Source organism: Lipotes vexillifer, unplaced genomic scaffold, assembly GCF_000442215.2.
Source record: "Lipotes vexillifer unplaced genomic scaffold, Lipotes_vexillifer_v1.1 scaffold90, whole genome shotgun sequence".
Taxonomy (NCBI): Eukaryota; Metazoa; Chordata; class Mammalia; order Artiodactyla; family Lipotidae; genus Lipotes; species Lipotes vexillifer.
Genome location: NW_006782310.1, coordinates 5,503,589 through 5,510,759, shown reverse-complemented (window position 1 = coordinate 5,510,759; position 7,171 = coordinate 5,503,589). Strand labels below are relative to the sequence as shown.

The 7,171-nt window shown below is 41.1% G+C and overlaps 1 protein-coding gene across 1 annotated transcript in view; it reads right to left on the bottom strand.

Annotated features, from left to right (window-relative positions):
• FHOD3 (formin homology 2 domain containing 3) overlaps positions 1 to 7,171 on the bottom strand; it is a 517,118-nt gene that overhangs the window by 23,433 nt on the left and 486,514 nt on the right.

The window sequence follows — 7,171 nt, the reverse complement described above, 5'->3', positions numbered from 1 at the left end:
TTGCGGTACATGGGCCTCTCACTGTTTAGCCTCTCCTGTTGTGGAGCACAGGCTCCGGACACACAGGCTCAGAGGCCATGGCTCATGGGCCCAGCTGCTCCACAGCACATGGGATCTTCCCGGACCAGGGCACGAACCCATGTCCCCTGCATCGGCAGGCGGACTCTCAACCACTGCGCCACTGGGGAAGCACTTTTGTCTTGTTTGTACTTTCCTTTGTTTTGCAAAAGCTTTTACGTTTCATTAGGTCCCATTTGTTTATTTTTGTTTTTATTTCCATTACTCTAGGAGGTGGATCAAAAAAGATCTTGCTGTGATTTATGTCAAAGAGTGTTCTGCCTATGTTTTCCTCTAAGAGTTTTATAGTGTCCAGTCTTACATTTAGGTCTCTAATCCATTTTGAGTTTATTTTTGTGTATGGTGTTAGAGAGTGTTCTAATTTCATTCTTTTACATGTAGCTGTCCAGTTTTCCCAGCACCCCTTGTTGAAGAGACTGTCTTTTCTCCTTTGTATATCCCTGCCTTCTTTGTCATAGATTAGTTGACCATAGGTGTGTGGGTTTATCTCTGGGCTTTCCATCCTGTTCCATTGAGCTATATTTCTGTTTTTGTGCCAGTACCATATTGTCTTGATTACTGTAGCTTTGTAGTATAGTCTGAAGTCAGGGAGTCTGATTCCTCCAGCTCCATTTTTTCCCTCAAGACTCCTTTGGATCTTCATGGTCTTTTGTGTCTCCATACAAATTTTAAGATTTTTTGTTCTAGTTCTGTAAAAAATGCCATTGGTAATTTGATAGGGAACACATTGAATATCTAGATTGCTTTGGGTAGTGTAGTCATTTTCACAATATTGATTCTTCTAATCCAAGAACATGGTATATCTCTCCATCTGTTTGTATCATCTTTAATTTCTTTCATCAGTGTCTTATAGTTTTCTGCATACAGGTCTTTTGTCTCCCTAGGTAGGTTTATTCCAAGCTATTTTATTCTCTTTGTTGCAGTGGTAAATAGGACTGTTTCCTTAATTTCTCTTTCAGATTTTTCATCATTAGTGTATAGGAATGCAAAAGATTTCTGTGCGTTAATTTTGTATCCTGCAACACTACCAAATTCATTGATTAGCTCTAGTAGCTTTCTGGTGGCATCTTTAGGATTCTCTATGTGTAGTATCATGTCATCTGCAAACAGTGACAGTTTTACTTCTCTTCCAATTTGTATTCCTTTTATTTCTTTTTCTTCTCTGACTGCTGTGGCTAGGACTTCCAAAACTATGTTAAATAATAGTGCTGAGCGTGGACATCCTTTGTCTTATTCCTGATCTTAGAGGAAATGCTTTCAGTTTTTCACCATTGAGAATGATCTTTGCTGTGGGTTTGTCACATATGGCCTTTATTATGTTGAAGTAGGTTCCCTCTATGCCTACTTTCTGGAGAGTTTTTACCATAAATGGGTGTTGAAGTTTGCCAAAAGCTTTTTCTGCATCTATTGAGATGATCATATGGTTCTTATTCTTCAATTTGTTAATATGGTGTATCATGTTGATTGATTTGCATATATTGAAGAATTCTTGCATCCCTGGGATAAATCCCACTTGATCATGGTGTATGAGCCTTTTAATGTGTTGTTGGATTCTGTTTGCTAGTATTTTGTTGAGGATATCTGCACCTATATTCATCAGTGATATTGGTCTATAATTTTGGATTTTTGTAGTACCTTTGTCTGGTTTGGGTATCAGGGTGATGGTGGCCTCATAGAATGAGTTTTGGAGTGTTCCTTCCTCTGCAATATTTTGGAAGAGTTTGAGAAGGATGGGTGTTAGCTCTTCTCTAAATGTGTGATAGAATTCACCTGTGAAGCCATCTTGTTCTGGATGTTTGTTTGTTGGATGATTTTTAATCACAGTTTCAATTTCATTACTTGTGATTGGTCTGTTCATATTTTCTATTTCTTTCTGGTTCAGTCTTGGAAGGTTATACCTTTCTAAGAATTTGTCCATTTCTTCCACGTTGTCCCTTTTATTGGCATAGTGTTGCTTGTAGTAGTCTGTTAAGATGCTTTGTATTTCTGCAGTGTCCATTGTAACTTCTCCCTTTTCATTTCTAATTTAATTGATTTGAGTCCTCTCCCTCTTTTCTTGATGATTCTGGCTAATGGTTTATCAATTTTGTTAATCTTCTCAAAGCACCAGCTTTTAGGTTTATTGATCTTTGTTACTGTTTTCTTTGTTTCTATTTCATTTATTTCCACTCTGATCTTTAAGATTTCTTTCCTTCTACTAACTTTGGGTGTTGTTTGTCCTTCTTTCTCTAGTTCCATTAGGTGTAAGGTTAGATTGTTTATTTGAGATTTTTCTTTTTTCTTGAGGTAGGCTTATATTGCTGTAAACTTCCCTCTTAGAACTGTTTTTGCTGCATCCCATAGGTTTTGGATCGTCATGTTTTCATTGTCATTTGTCTCTAGGTATTTTTTGATTTCCTCTTTGATTTCTTCAGTGATCTCTTGGTTATTTAGTAATGTATTGTTTAGCCTCCATGTGCTTGTGTGTTTTACGTCTTTTTCCCGGTAATTGATTTCTGATCTCATAGCGTTGTGGTCAGAAAAGATGCTTGATATGATCTGAATTTTCTTAAATTTGTCAAGGCTTGATCTGTGACCCAAGATGTTATCTATCCTGGAGAATGTTCCATGTGCACTTGAGAAGAAAGTGTAATCTGCTGTTTTTGGATGGAATATCCTATAAATATCAATTAAATCTATCTGGTCTATTGTGTCATTTAAAGCTTGTGTTTACTTATGAATTTTCTGTTTGGATGCTATGTCCATTGCTGTAAGTGAGGTCTTAAAGTCCCCCACTATTATTGTGTTACTGTCAATTTCCTCTTTTCTAGCTGTTAGCAGTTGCCTTATGTACTGAGGTGCTCCTATGTTGGGTGCATATATATTTATAATTGTCATATCTTCTTCTTGGATTGATCCCTTGATCATTATGTAGTGTCCTTCCTTGTCTCTGGTAACATTCTTTATTTTAAAGTCTATTTTATCTGCTATGAGTATTGCTATTCTAGCTTTCTTTTGATTTCCGTTTGCATGGAATATCTTTTTCCATCCCCTCACTTTCAGTCTGTATGTGTCCCTAGGTCTGAAGTGGGTCTCTTGTAGACAGCATATATATGGGTCTTGCTTTTGTATCCATTCAGCGAGCCTGTGTCTTTTGATTGGAGCATTTAATCCATTCATGTTTAAGGTAATATCGAAATGTATGTTCCTATTACCATTTTCTTAATTGTTATGGGTTTGTTTTTGTAAGTCCTTTTCTTCTCTTGTGATTCCCGCTTAGAGGAGTTCCTTTAGCATTTGTTGTAGAGCTTGTTTGGTGGTGCTGAATTCTCTTAGCTTTTGCTTGTTTGTAGAGCTTTTGATTTCTCTGTCAAATCTCAGTGAGATCCTTGCTGGGTAGAGTAATCTCAGTTGTACTTTCTTCCCTTTCATCACTTTAAGTATATCATGCCACTCCCTTCTGGCTTGTAGCGTTTCTGCTGAGAAATCAGCAGTTAACCTTATAGGAGTTCTCTTGTATGTTATTTGTCGTTTTTCCCTTGTTGCTTTCAGTAATTTTTCTTCGTCTTTAATTTTTGTCAATTTGATTACTATGTGTTTCAGCGTGTTTCTACTTGGATTTATCCTGTATGGGACTCAATGTGCTTCCTGGACTTGGGTGGCTATTTCCTTTCCCATGTTAGGGAAGTTTCTGACTATAATCTCCTCTAATATGTTCTTGGGTCCTTTCTCTCTTTCTTCGCCTTCTGGGACCCCTATAATGTGAATGTTGTTGCATTTAATGTTTTCCCAGTGGTCTCTTAGGCTTTCTTCATTTCTTTTGATTCTTTTTTCTTTATTCTGTTCTGCAGCAGTGAATTCCACATTGTCTTCCAGGTCACTTATCCGTTCTTCTGCCTCAGTTATTCTGCTATTGATTCCTTCTAGTGTAGTTTTCATTTTAGTTATTGTATTGTTCATCTCTGTTTGTTTGTCCTTTAATTCTTCTAGGTCTCTGTTAAACATTTCTTACACATTCTCAATCTTTGCCTCCATTCTTTTTCCGAGATCCTGGATCATCTGCACTATCATTATTCTGAAAATTTTTTTTTGGAAGGTTGCCTATCTTCACTTCATTTAGTTGCTTTTCTGGGGTTTTATCTTGTTCCTTGATCTGGTACATAGCCCTCTGTCTTTTTATCTTGTTTATCTTTCTGTGAATGTGGTTTTTGTTCCACAGGCTGCAGGATTGTAGTTCTTCTTGCTTCTGCTGTCTACCCTCTGGTGGATGAGTCTATCTAAGAGGCTTGTGCAAGCTTCCTGATGGGAGGGAATGGTGGTGGGCAGAGCTGGGTGTTGCTCTGGTGGGCAGAGCTCAGTAAAACTTTAATCCACTTGACTGCTCATGGGTGGGGCTGGGTTGCCTCATGTTGGTTGTTTGGCCTGAGGCCACCCAACACTGGAGCCTACCAGTACTCTGTGGTGGGGCTAATGGTGGACTCCAGGAGGGCTCACGCCAAGGAGTACTATCCAGAACATTTGCTGCCAGTGTCCTTGTCCTCACGGTGAGCTACAGCCATCCCCCACCTCTGCAGGAGACCCTCCAACACTAGCAAGTAGGTCTGGTTCAGTCTCCTATGGGGTCACTGCTTCTTCCCCTGGGTCCCGATGTGCACAATGCTTTGTGTGTGCCTTCCAAGAGTGGAGTCTCTGTTTCTCCCAGTCCTGTCCAAGTCCTGCAATCAAATCCCTCTAGCTTTCAAAGCCTGATTCTCTAGGAATTCCTCCTCCCGTTGCCAGACCCCCAGATTGTGAAGCCTGATGTGGGGCTCAGAACCTTCACTCCAGTGGACTTCTGTGGTATAAGTTTCTCCAGTTTGTGGGTCACCCACCAAGCAGTTATGGGCTTTGTTTTTTTTGTGATTGCACCCCTCCTACCATCTCATTGTGGCTTCTCCTTTGTCTTTGGATGTGGGGTATCGTTTTTTGTGCATTCCAGTGTCTTCCTGTCAGTGATTGTTCAGCAGTTAGTTGTGATTCTGGTGCTCTCACAAGAGGGAGTGAGCACACGTGCTTCTACTCCGCCATCTTCAAACTTAGAGCTTCTTTATTTCACCAGATGGCTGGCATTTTGTTGGCAATTAGCACACATGCAAGGTGCTGCACGTACAAATCTCTAGCCCTCTTGATATCCCCCAGTCACTGGCATTTCATTTTCATAGAAAAGGAAGCTGGGGTTGGGAGAGATTAAGTCTCACCCAGGATGACCACGGTCCTTGGCTGGGCTGTGGGAATCCTTGGATGGATAGCCTGCATTCTCACCACTCATCTGGGGTGTGATGACGGCAGAAAAGGCCACACTTACCTTGTGCTGCCTTGTCTGTGTCACCATTTTGCCTGGAACTAGTTTGGGCCACAAGGAACAAGGAATGACTTAGTTTCTCACTGAACCTTACATGGCAGGACTCCTGGATTGTAAGAAAGGAAGCCTTCTGCATATTCAGAAACAGAGAAAGAAGAGGAAAGACAGGCACACAAAAACAGATGTGGGGCTACGAATGTAGGGTCTTCAGATTTTACCCAGACTTCTCTGTGTCTTATAAAATAATGGTTTTTCTAAAGTCATCTCTGTTTAATTGCAACCACTTCCACCATCATTATTCAGCATCTATATTAAAAACGACTTACTACAGTTTTCTCTAAAAATCACTTCCAGCTCTAATGCTCAGGGGCTCCGTGATTCTCTATTGCCTGGTTTTGTTTTCAGTGGTCTAAGTTGGGCATATATGTTGTTTTCTACCTAGATCATGACATCTTTGGGGTACAAGCTTGTCTGTTATTGCACTCACATCTTCCCAGGTGCCCTGTGCCGCTTTCTGGGCACACTATAGGCACCTAATTGAGAGTTGGAAAAACTTGAAGCTAAGTACTTTGCTTCGGGTGACAGTGTCCTAATTTTCCAGCAGATGGCAATCTCTCTACATGAATGGTGCCACTTGGACCACTAAAGACAGGGACTACCTTGAGGATGAACCCTAAAAAAGCCTGCACTGTCCAGAATTGAATGAGAATTTAAGTACTTTTGAATCCAGTTCTAGAAACATTTACCCCTGTTTATAAATAGTAATACTGAATATTTTCAGAGAAGGACAGAACTTAAAAATTAGTGGGATCTGTAAAAAATCTCAAGAATTTGGCAAGAAATTCTGGTGTGTTTTCATAACTATAAGCATATGCATATTGGTCTTGTATTTTTCACCCTCCAGTATGTTTCATTTCCACAAACATAAGCACTTCCCTTTTAAAACTTTTAAAAATAAAACTTTGGAATGAAATGTGGGCTACAGTTTGCCCAAATGGATTCAGTTTGCTTCCTCAGTTGCTGTCCTCCAGGAAGCTGAAGATCCCATTGAACCCAGATTTCAGGAGAGGAGAGAGAAGACTCAGCTGGCAGCACTGGCCTTCAGAACAGTCTGTAGAAAGGGTCCCTTCTGCAGAAAAGTGGTCTGAGCGCTCCCTAAGGGTCCAGAAAACTCCAAGGGATCAAGGGTGGGGTGAATGGTGAGGGAATTAGTCCCTGGTTCTCCTTAGAAATGCCTTAAAATGGTAACAAAATTGTAATGCATCCAAGAAAGTTACACCCTCAGGAACATGGATAGTAACCATATGTCTTCTGTTTCTCCTACAGTGTGAACACCCGTCTGGCACAGAAGGCAGCCTCAGTGAGTTCTTAAGTGATTTTATTCCTCCCCGAAGAAATCTGCCTGTCTTGGGTTCGGCAGAGGTTTGCAACCCCAGGATGATGCCACTCCCTATGGCTTACTCCTTTGCCTCTCCAGTCCCTGGATCACTGAGAGGCAATGTGACGCTCAGACATATATAAAGATGGGCTAAGCTTCATAAAGGCACGTTAGAGAGGCATCTGCACTGTGTGTCTTTGTCTGTCTCTGGCATCCTCACGCATTGCTTTGCCTTCCACTTACAAAGCATCTCCCATCTGATGTTTTCCCACTGCACCCGTGGTGTGGGTGGGCTCGGGGCTGGAGTAGAAGGGATGGGTGAAGAGCCCAGGAGCAGGGGAGGCATGCAAGTGTGCAGGGCCCCCCCCCCCAAGGGGCTATTGGGAACTCCTGCT